Here is an 11,224-nt window from a genome sequence, read left to right on the forward strand (position 1 = left end):
CTTCCCCTTATTGGTGAAGAACATGGTCACTAATCAGAGCATGTATTCCCATTGAGTCTTAGTCTTAGGTGGGGTTTGCCCTGAGGGGACCTGACCACTTGCCTTGATGTCTCCTGGACAAGCAACTTGCTTGTTCTTACAGTAATCAGTCAGACTGCCTATATTGTTTTGTATTTTCCTGTTGGTCTTTCTTTCAGGAAGTATCTTCTGTTCTTCTAGCCACTCCAGGCTAGGCTGCTTGTCCTTTCAAGTGGAATTTTTCCACCTGAGAAGATTCTGGATGCCGTTCAGGTTTCCACCTATAGTCTTATGTAATGCAGAGGCTCCACAAGAAGCCTCCTTCCCTGGGCACGTTGTAGCCCCATTTTAGGTATTCCAATCAGTTATAGGCAGAAGACAGACTTACAAGCTTTCTATGGTGATATTTCTAGGTATTCCTTTCTATCCCCCTCAAGTGTCTATTTTATAATGGTATGCCAGGGAAACCAAGATTCAAAAGATAAGGATTTGGGTTTTTTTAATGAACATTATCAAGAGTACAAGAAAGATTCCCATAATGCTGTAGATTTAAATTTCTCTAGATTTTTTTGCATTCCAAAGGCCAATAAGTGAGGGGTGTTAGATAAAAAGAGTAATAAATATAAACCTGGAAACATGTAATAATGACCTTGCTGCTGCTTTTTCTGCAGTGCATTGCAGTGTATAGAAACCCTAGTACCACAGTAGCTGTGTATTCAGCTGAAACCAAAGGTCAGTAGTTAGAACTCCCAGCAATTCAGTAGGGGAAAATACCTGGAGATCTTCTCCCATAAAGATGCCAGACTTGGGGACAGTTTTACTCTGTCCCAGAGGGTTGCCATAAATCCAAATCTACCTAACAGCAGATAACAACAACAATGGAGAAAATGAGCGTAACTTTTTCAATATGGTCTAGCGTGAAAATGTGAGACATCTGAGTTAGTGGAGGGATTTATTTCTCTGAATATTTAGACAGAAGCATGTTCCAAACCAACCCAACTACTATCCAGTCCACTGTTCCTCCTAGTGACCGTATAGGGCAGAGTAGAACTGCCTCACAGGGGTGCCAAGGCTGTCAACCCTCAGGGAAGCAGCTACTGCATCTATGTCAGATGAGCAGCTCACTGCTTTAACCACTGCACAACCTGGACTCCTTTAAGGAGGTAAGTTGTTTTTAAATGATTTCAAGTTGGTTCTGACTCAACAGTGGTGGTTACGAATCGGGCTGTGAGCCACAAGGTCAGCAGTTAGAAACTACCAGCTGTTCCGTGGGAGAAAGATGAGGCTTTCTGCTCCCATAAAGATTTACAGCCTCAGAAACCCTGTATAGGGTCGCTATGAGTTGGAACTGACTCCACGGCACATAACAACATAGAGTTTCTGAGGAGTGATTGGTGAGTTTGAACCACACACTTTGCAGTTCAAACCAACCTTGTGGTCAAGTACTTATCCTACAGTGCCACACCAGAGCTCCTAAAGAGGTATAACAAAACACTAAATTAAAATAAAAAGTATTGTTGTTAATTGCAGATTTATAGGTACCCTGTGTAGGGCTTCCAAGGAGCAGCTGGTGGGTTTGAACTGCCAATCTTGTGGTTCACAGTCCAGTGTTTGATCCTACAGCACCACACCAGGAGTCCTAAAGAGGTATAATAACAAAGATTAATTTTAAGTTAGTGCTTTCCCTCTACTTTGAGAAATATGTAATCCTCAGTTTATACCTGAGATCTTAAAGCAATGAAAAACCCCATTCTTCTGCAAGTCTGCCTGTAATCCTGACACCTAGTGCTAATTAACCAGCTGATATTAACAACCCAGTCATGGAAATGAAACAGATCTGCCAACAGTGTCCCATTGAGGAGCAATTATCATTCATCCATTGATTACAAAACAAAGTACTTTATGTTCCATTCAGAACAAATGAGACAAAGCACAATAGAGTATTGCTCTGTGTCCTTGGTTTGTTGTTTTTTATTTTTGTTTGTTTGTTTTTTATTTTTGTTTGTTGTTTTTCTAATGCATTTAGAAATATTTGCTAGGTTATTCCATCAAAGGAGGATAAACAGCAAAATACATTACGTATTCCTTTTGCAGGCTTGGGAAAACAAAATATAAAATAGGATAATAATGGGAAGTGTTAACTGGAAGCTAAGGAAACAAAAGGTCAAAACTGTTTTATGTCCACCTTGCTACAGCAGATATAGTTAGGGTATTCTCCGTATCAGTGAACTGATGTCTTCTCCATCGTAATGTTCACTATTCTGAACTATGGTGTTGGAGGAGAATATTAAAAGCACATGGGCTTCCAAAAAAACAAACACATCTGTGTTAGAAGAAGTGCAGCCAGATTGTTCCTTGGAGGCCAGGATAATGAAACTTCATCTCTCATACATCGGACATATTATCAGGAGGGACCAGTCACTAGAGAAGGATATCATGCTTCGTAAAATGGAGGGTCGGAGAAAAACAGGAAGACCCCCCCAGAGAGATGAATTGGCACAGCAGTGACAGCGATGATACATGGGTAGCAAAGGTTGTGAGGTTGGCCCAGGAGTGGGCAGTATTTCCTTCTGTTGTGCATAGGGTCACCATGAGATGGTACCAACTCAATGGCACCTAACAACATTCTGAACTTTTAGTTCCTTATTTTTATGTTAAGCATCCCGCTTTATATTGAATTTAATTCTATAAACAACCAACTAATATGAGTAATGAAGTCCTAGCTAAATCCCCAAGGCTATTTTCTTCTGGTAGCAGTGGTTACCATAGTGACAATGAGTTTCCTCAAAAGACAGCATGAGGCTTGGATCCTGTGAGTCAAATGTGTTCCAGGTATTGATTAGATGATCCTGTTGTCAGGGATAGGTTAGGACCCCTTAGCAGGGATCAAGAAAAGAGGAAGACATCTCCAGTCCAACAAGAACAGTAACATTAAGAGAAATGACCTGAAGACAGAGATAAAGATCTCCGGACCTGACACCCACATAGAGAAAAGCAACGGGGTGCAAAGAAGAGGAACCTCACAGACAGCCCAAAAGAATAGCATCTAGTGCTGACAACTACAAAAAACACTCCATTTCCAAGAAGTGAGCAACCCTTTGTTAAAACTCAAATGAATATTCAACATCCCACTCCTCCTAATCAATATGTATTAGCCTACTGTTGGCGAAGGAGACTCCATAAGCCAGTGGACCCCAATCCCACCATGTCTTCTCCACTCATGGAAACAGACCTGTTTCTCTCTTTGAAGTGTACTTTCACTCCTCAGTAAAGAGCTTCTGAGTCAATGCTCATTGATTGCTTCTGTGTGATTGAGAAGTGGCAACTCAGTGGGACTCATTCTTTAGGCCCCTGAAAGCCAGAGGGACCAGGGAAGAACACGACACTGCCTCTGTGGTTAATTAGGCTCCGACTGAATTGATTTTCACAAAAAAACATTCTCTGGAATGTTGAGGGAAGGGGTTAATAAAACAGAAAACAAGAAGATTCTTCTCTAACCCTAAAGCTCATCAAGGAAAATGGTGACAACAGATAAGACATAACCTAAGGAATACAAATGTTGGTAAATGAAACAACAGGATGTGGAATCAAAAGACGTTTCCTCTAATCCTACCTTCTTACCAATAGTCGATGTTCAGAGGTTAGAGCTGTTCTGTAATGAACCTCAATTATTTTTCTTTAGTAATGAGAATAGAAGATATCACAAATCTTCTTAGAAGAAAAATAATTTTAGACTCTTAGAATACACTTTAAAAATATATGAGAGTTGTTCATACAGTAAAGTAGATGATGGAGTTAGAAAAGAAAGCAGTCTTTCAAAGGTAAGTTATAGTTGATGTCCAAGCCAACCACTGAATGACCTTTCTAGACTCTTCTTCACCCAACAAATCTATGTATTTTCAGATCTGTTGGGAGACTTATAAAGTATAGACTTTTCTAACATGATGCCTAATGGACAGATATTATCTGCTCTGGAATATCTGTCTCCACCCTCTTGTCCCACTCTCATTTAAGGGAGACCAAAGCCTTATGAATGAAGGACTTGTTTAGTCATACAATCTTCTCTTTGCTGAGGCCTCAGAAATACCTTGCACATTTTCCCTGATCTCGAAAGAGAAGTGATGAAGAATTCTAAGACTCAGAAAAAAGTATGCAAACATTTTTAAAGAAATAAAAGAAGCATTGTGTCATTGTAGTCAATATGCAATTTAAAAACCATCTGCCTGCAAAGCACTTTCCAGTACATGCATGCAAATGGGCATGGGAGATGGTTACCCAGATCAATGCTATGTAGAATCTGCAAATACTTCTGTAAGTAAATGAGAGGAATTTCCTTCCTTTAGGGAAAAGATAAGACATCTTTCAAGGCAATCTATGTCTAGTTTCATGAACTGACTTAGTACTAGCTCCACTGTCTTTGGATCTCTTCTTCAGTCCACAAGTGGGCAGTCTATAGTTTGCTCTCAGAAGGTACTAAAATGGGGCAGAACAGAACAGTACATAAATAAAAGACTGCAAAATCCACATCCTGTTAAAATCAGATAATTTCTTATCTGAAATTAGGGTCAGTAACGTAATCTAATGTAACATATCAGATCACTACAAAAAAAAAGGATAAATGACAAATTTATAATTCAATAATAGAGATTCTAAAGGGAGATGAATTCAAATACAACATCCTCTTATAAGGTTAAGCTTGTGACTTATACATCATGCACTCAGGACCAAAGGAGTTAAACCACAATAAAATGTTCTTCCATTTGTGAATCAAGGACAAAAAAACAAACAAACCTGAAAACAGCTATTTTAAACACATATACACATAAACATACCTACATACACACAATTATAAGTAAAAAATGTATAATTCTTGTTACAAAATCATACAAACCTTTATTAAATGAAAATACCAAAATGTGAAACTTCATCTAGGTCTTTTGCTTCTGAAGGCAAAATTTCCATCTCTTTAACCCTTCCCAGAAGAATTTTGTGCTCTTCAATTAACATATCAAAATGCCAGTTTTGACGTCCTTGAAGGATGTCAAATTGTATTCATTTTAAATATTCTTTGAGTTTAGGGAGTAAAAAGAAATCTGAAGGGACAAGATCCAGGGCTGTAGGGTGGATAGGGGAAGGCTGCCAAATGAAATTCTTAGAGGACAGCCTTTGCTCATTGAAGAATGAGCAGATATTTGTGATGGGAAAAAATTCCTGAGCACAACTTTCCTGACCTTTTTCTCACTGGCGCTAGTTTCAATTTTCTTCAAACTTCTTCCAAATAAGTCCCTGCAATCACCCTGTGTCCTTTGAGAACATCTATCAAGATTACCTCTTTGGAATCCCAAAAAACCAATTGTCATAACTTTCTGAGTTGACCTCTCTGCCTTGAATTTAACGGGTCCAGCAGATCCTCTCAGAAGCTATTTCTTTGATTGGTCCTTTTTATTTTTTATGAAGGCTCCTCAGTGTATTTATAAGAGAACTTGTCTGCAGCCACCCACGGATCATGTTTTGTTTGGACTAAACCCTTGAATGCATGAACTGGAACTTCAGTAGCAATACTTTCTAGAGACAAAGGGGCTTCAGAAAGTTCATGGAGAACTTCCATCATCCTTCCATTCCATGTTCTCCATGAGCTTGTTGAAGCCTCCCCCATACAAAAATAAAAAATGCATCCAACCCAATAATGAATTCTGCTTAAAATTGGCTAGTTTCTGTCAGAAGTTACATTCTGGGCATGTTTCCTAAGGAGTGGATATTTCTTCAGGACCTTTGGGAGTTAGACCACTTCAACACCAAGTTGTCGATACATGTGACTTGTTACAGACTTCAATGAAAATAGAACTGACATCATTACCCAAAACACTGACCTGCACCAATAAATTTAGAAAAAAAAGACAGTCCTCAACATCTACAGATCGATCCAAGGCAAATTCTTTGCTCATAACCTGTCACTTGGTATAGCTAAAAGCTGTAGAAGAGACCCCAAATCATGTGAGCAAGTGAAACAAAACCATCTTGGTTTTGTCTTTACTGGAGTGGCATTCAATTCATACCAGTTGTCCAGAAGCTGCAATCTTTAAATGTAAACTCATTTGGGCACATGCCCCTTGAAGATGGTTACTGGAGATCCTTTGTACTTGGCATGTTGTGGTTGTTGAGTGCCATGGAGTCGGCTCCAACCCATAGTGACCCTGTATAGGGTTTCTGAGGCGTGAATGGTAAGTTTGAACCTCTGGCCTTGTGGTTAGCAGTCCAGGATTTACCTAGTGCCACACCAGGACTCCTTGTAGTTGATATACCAGGGAGGAAACACTCACAGCCTAAATTATCTGGGACTTCTTGCCTTCTTGCCAAGCTTAACATTTTGTAATGGTACAGTTCCATTCAAGAACTTGGTGTGTGTGCTTCTATTATGTCTAGTGATTCAAACCCTATCAATGTACACGGACCGTTTGAGCCTCCTGTTTCTGCCATCCCAGGATCCGCAGGAACCTGGCTCTGGTCAGTGATACAGCAGTCTGCTCTTCTGAGTGTGGCACTGTAGTGCCCATTTCACATCCAAGTGGCCCTTTTCACAACTTTTTGTTTTCCAGTTGCTTACATTTAAGAAATCTGCCTTTTAGAGGAAACCCTTTTTCCCCCAATTCAGAGCCGACTCAAGACCTTGCTTTGGGGAATGACTCTGGAGCCTAGTGGACAAGTCACATGAATTTAAGGTTCGGCGTTTTGAAGACCTTTCTTGGTTGATCCTGTGCCACTTGCTTCAGCCTAGCCCCTGTACTGTAAACACAGAGTCTTACTAATGCACCAGGGTACAGCCTGACAATTAAAAGCAGCAAATGTGGTTCTACCTCCTAATGTCTACATGACAGAATGATTATTCTAAGGACAAAGTGGGCTTCTGGGGTAAGCTGCATTATTGAATGTTATATGCAAGCTGGTGACTCTACTGAAGTTCAAGCTCCATCTTTGCTTGGAGACCACTGGGTGAGACCAGCATCAACCATCTGTAAGACCACCATGACTTTACCCAAGCCTTCTACAAATTTCTCATGTCTCACCTGAGGTCTGAGCAGGCTTGGCATCAGGGGAACCCTCTTACTCTCTTACTTAAGACTGTGGCCTTAGTGCAGATGACGCCCTTTGGGTGGAGGCAGGTAGAGCGTGAGTGCCACGTATTGGATACCATCCATGATATATCCCTGATTCTATGGCGATGGCTGCTTCTCTGTGGACAAAACCATGATAAATGGCACTGAGCACCTGGCACAGATGACATAATGTCCCACATCTGGTTTTCAACAGTTGAGACCCAAAGGCATCAAGATTAAAACCTGCCAGGCTTAACTAACAGAGGCCTTTAGAAACCACCAGGATAAAATGTTCTTCTCACACACTAAAATCATGACCCCAAACCATATTTTTCAGCCACAAAGAAAACCTCTCCATGTGTATGTTCATCTTCTTGAATTCTTTTCTTTTTCTTTATTTTTCATGATCTCTCCTTGAGTCTCTGTTGGGAGTGGACTCTCGATGCCCACATTCTTCATACATTTCCTGATCTGAAAAAGAGAAGTGTGTGTGGCAGGAAGTGCTGATGGCTTATGGAAATATCAACCCTGTGCCACCATATTCATGGGGAGAATGGATTTTATAATGATATGCTTTGAGGATTGGTGCATGGGTTTTATTACATTCCATCCCAATCATGACAGACTTGTCCATCTTAAGGCAGGGGATATCCTAAACGGTATTTGGAGAGTTTGGGGTATAACTTTGAAGACTAAGGTGTGCCTGACCCAAGACATGGTATCTTCAATCACTTCATATGCATAGGAATCTTGGACAATGCATAAGGAAGACTAAAAAGAATTGGTGCTTTTGAATTATGGTGTTGGCTTATTGTTGAGTGCCATTGAGTGAGTTCTGACTCATAGCGTCCCTGTATAGCAAAGAATATTAAATATATATACCATGACTGCCCAAACAAATCTGTGTTGGAAGAAGTATGGCCAGAATACTCTTAGAAGCAAAGATGGAAAGACTTCGTCTCATGTGTTTTGAACAGCTCATCAGAAAGGACCAGTTCCTGGAGAAAAATTTCATGGTAGGCAAAGTAGGGCTTCAACAAAAAAGAGGAAGCCCATTAAAGAGATGGCTTGACACAGTGGTTATAACAGCCAACAGTGGGATCAAACATGACAACACTTACGAGGGTGTTGCGGGATTGGGCAGAGTTTGCTTCTGTTGTACAAAGGGTCACAACGATTCGGAACCGACTTGATGGCTCCTGACCACAATAAAACCAAGGATACAACTCCTGTGGGGAATGGGTCAAGTGAGGGGGCACCAACTGCATACCTGGAAAACTAGAGGAAGAGGGGGAGATTTGCTGAAGAGCTAGCAGGAGAGACAGAAGGGCCCTGTTCTATGAGGATTTCTAACGGCTCAAGAGCTGTCTGTGAGTGCTTCCCACAGACTAGATGTGGCTCCCTGGAGAATGGATGGAAGTTGTCTTGTCCAATAGAGCAAGCCAACTTGTTCTTGGGAGGGAAGGAAGGCTGGAAGAAGCTGGAGGTGATGACCTCCAGGTTTAGGAATGGGGACAGGCAGTCAGTGCTGTGGGTAGAAAGAGTGTGGATGGATGGGCCACCTCATGCTTGCTTCATATGTACAGTTACTTTGAGAGTGGGCAGGAAGTGTCCTGCCCCAGAGCAATGTCTGTCTACCATGTGTCATGCTGATTACCTTGGGAATGCAGACAAAAGGCTGACAAGGATCTTACAATCTATGAACAGTGCCAGCATTGTTAAAATTATATAAAAGTATCAGTATATTGTTAAGCCCTGTCAAGTAGGTTTCAACTCATAGCGACCCTGAATAGGGTTTCCAAGGCTGCAAATCTTTACAGGAGCAGAAAGCCTCATCTTTCTCTCAAGGATCAGCTGGTGGGCTTGAACCTCCTACCTTGTGGTTAGCAGTCCAGTGGTTATTGTATAGCACCACCAGTATTTCCAATAAATATCTTAGCTCTGTTAATCATATTGCGCCGTACTGCAGTCGGCTTGGACTGAAAGGCCGACAGCTTAAGCTCACCAGCTGCTCCTCGGAAACCGTGTGCAGGGTCACTATGAGTAGGATGCCAACTCAACAGCACTTAGTTATTTATGGTTATTAATATTATACAGATCCTACCTCATCCTTAGACTCCTGATGTGGCACTGCAGAACCAGCACTGGACTGCAAACCACAAGGCCGGTGGTTCAAACTCACAAGCTGCTACTTGGAAACCCTGTGCAGAGTCGCTATGAGTTGGAACTGACTTGAAGGCACACATGAACAACCACACCTCACCCTTAGCCAGCCACTGTACGTACAGTCATTTCTACTACAATGGGACATGTTTAGTGCCATGAAGTCAGCTCTGACTCAGAGTGACCATGTATACTTTCCTAGGAGTGACTCATGAGCTTGAACTGCCGACCATGAGGTTCAAACGAATTTGCAGTTTAGCACATTAACCCACACTGCCACACCAGAACTCGCATTAGGACATGGTGGTGGTGGTTATGTGCCGTGGATCCGGTTCCGACTCATAGTGACCCTGTACAGGGTTTCCAAGGCTGCAAATCTTTATAGAAACAGAAAGCCTCATCTTTCTCCTGTGGAACAACTGGTAGTTTTGAACTGACGACTTTGAGGTTAGCAGCCCGATTCCTAACCACACTACCAGAGCTGTTTATAAATTTGGGCGCAATACTCAAGAATTTCATCAATGACATGCTAATGAGACAGGAGTTTAATAAAAAATGGTAGTACAATTTTCTATGTGTTCAAAGGTTGAGGATTACTTACATGCTACAATCAACAGGGAAATGAGAATTTGGAAGCGGGCATCAATAGGGTTGTAGCTTCTGAGTGACTTACATGGTGATTGGAGGGTTGGCTGAAATCAGACAGAAAGGTGGGACCCAGATGTGGATCCTGGGTACTATGAGGTGTGAAGGTTCATGTGTTTCATGTAGTCAGCTGTTTGGTTCAGCTAAGCTCCATTTTCTGTGTTCCCACTGTGGTTTTCATGGGTGAAAGTGTAAATTAGCAAATCCCCAAATTTATCTTTAATATGTAATTCACGTTGAAACAAAACAAGCAGAATGAAAAAATACATATTTGCAAACTCTTGGTGACCCCTTGTGTTACAAAGTAGAATTGCTCCATAGGGCTTTCTTTGTGGTGATTTGTGTATCGTTGGGGTCCCAAATACCAGTCTTTCTTTAGGCTAGCAGTCCGACTGGCTCTGTGCCCCACCCCAGGGACCATGCGGTCTCCGTGAGTCAGTATTGATTCAACAGCAATCGGGTTATTTACAAACTAGAAGCTATACATTCCCTGTCCTGCTTTGAAATGGTATAGTTTATGAGAATATAATCTACCAAATGTAAAAGCTATAACCCTTGGATCAAGGCCATCCATGTTTGCCAAAAGAAATGTATAATAGGGAAGCTGTTGCTAAGACAGTTGAAACCTCGACTCAAAGTTACTCAACTCTTTAGCTAAATTATATATATGCAAGGACACTCTGGTAGCGTAGTGGTTACGAATCGGGCTGCAAACCTTAAGGTCAGCAGTTCGAAACTACCAGCCGCTCCGCCGTAGAAAAATGAAGCTTTCTGCTCCCATAAAGATTTACAGCCTCGGAAACCCTGTACAGGGTCACTATGGGTCAGAACCGACTCAACGGCACTAAACAACAAGGGCACAAACAACACCAAAAGGGTTGTGAGTTTTGAAAGCAGGAAGAGGAAAAATAGACAGAGGAGGACAGCAAAACTCTCTGACCAAGTCTGATAAAAAATAAAGACGAGATGACTCTGCCCACACCATTTGGTGATGTTTTTGAATGGTAGTTCATTCCTTTTTGGTGCGTTTAAAAAAATTTTGTTTTGCTAAAAACTGGGCTAGAAGATCACAGAAAATAACAATCCTTTTATAAGTCTATCAAAATCATCCCATCGGAACTCCTATTCCAAAATCAATTTAAAAGACATTTCTCCTCTCTTGTTTTGAGGATGAGAAACAGCAACAATAAAAAACAATCCTAACAAGAAATATAGCGTAGTGGTTACGAATCGGGCTGCGAACCTTAAGGTCAGCAGTTCGAAACTACCAGCCGCTCCGCGGGAGAAAGATGAGGCTTTCTACT

This window comes from Chrysochloris asiatica, unplaced genomic scaffold, assembly GCF_000296735.1.
Source record: "Chrysochloris asiatica unplaced genomic scaffold, ChrAsi1.0 scaffold00192, whole genome shotgun sequence".
Classification (NCBI taxonomy): domain Eukaryota; kingdom Metazoa; phylum Chordata; class Mammalia; order Afrosoricida; family Chrysochloridae; genus Chrysochloris; species Chrysochloris asiatica.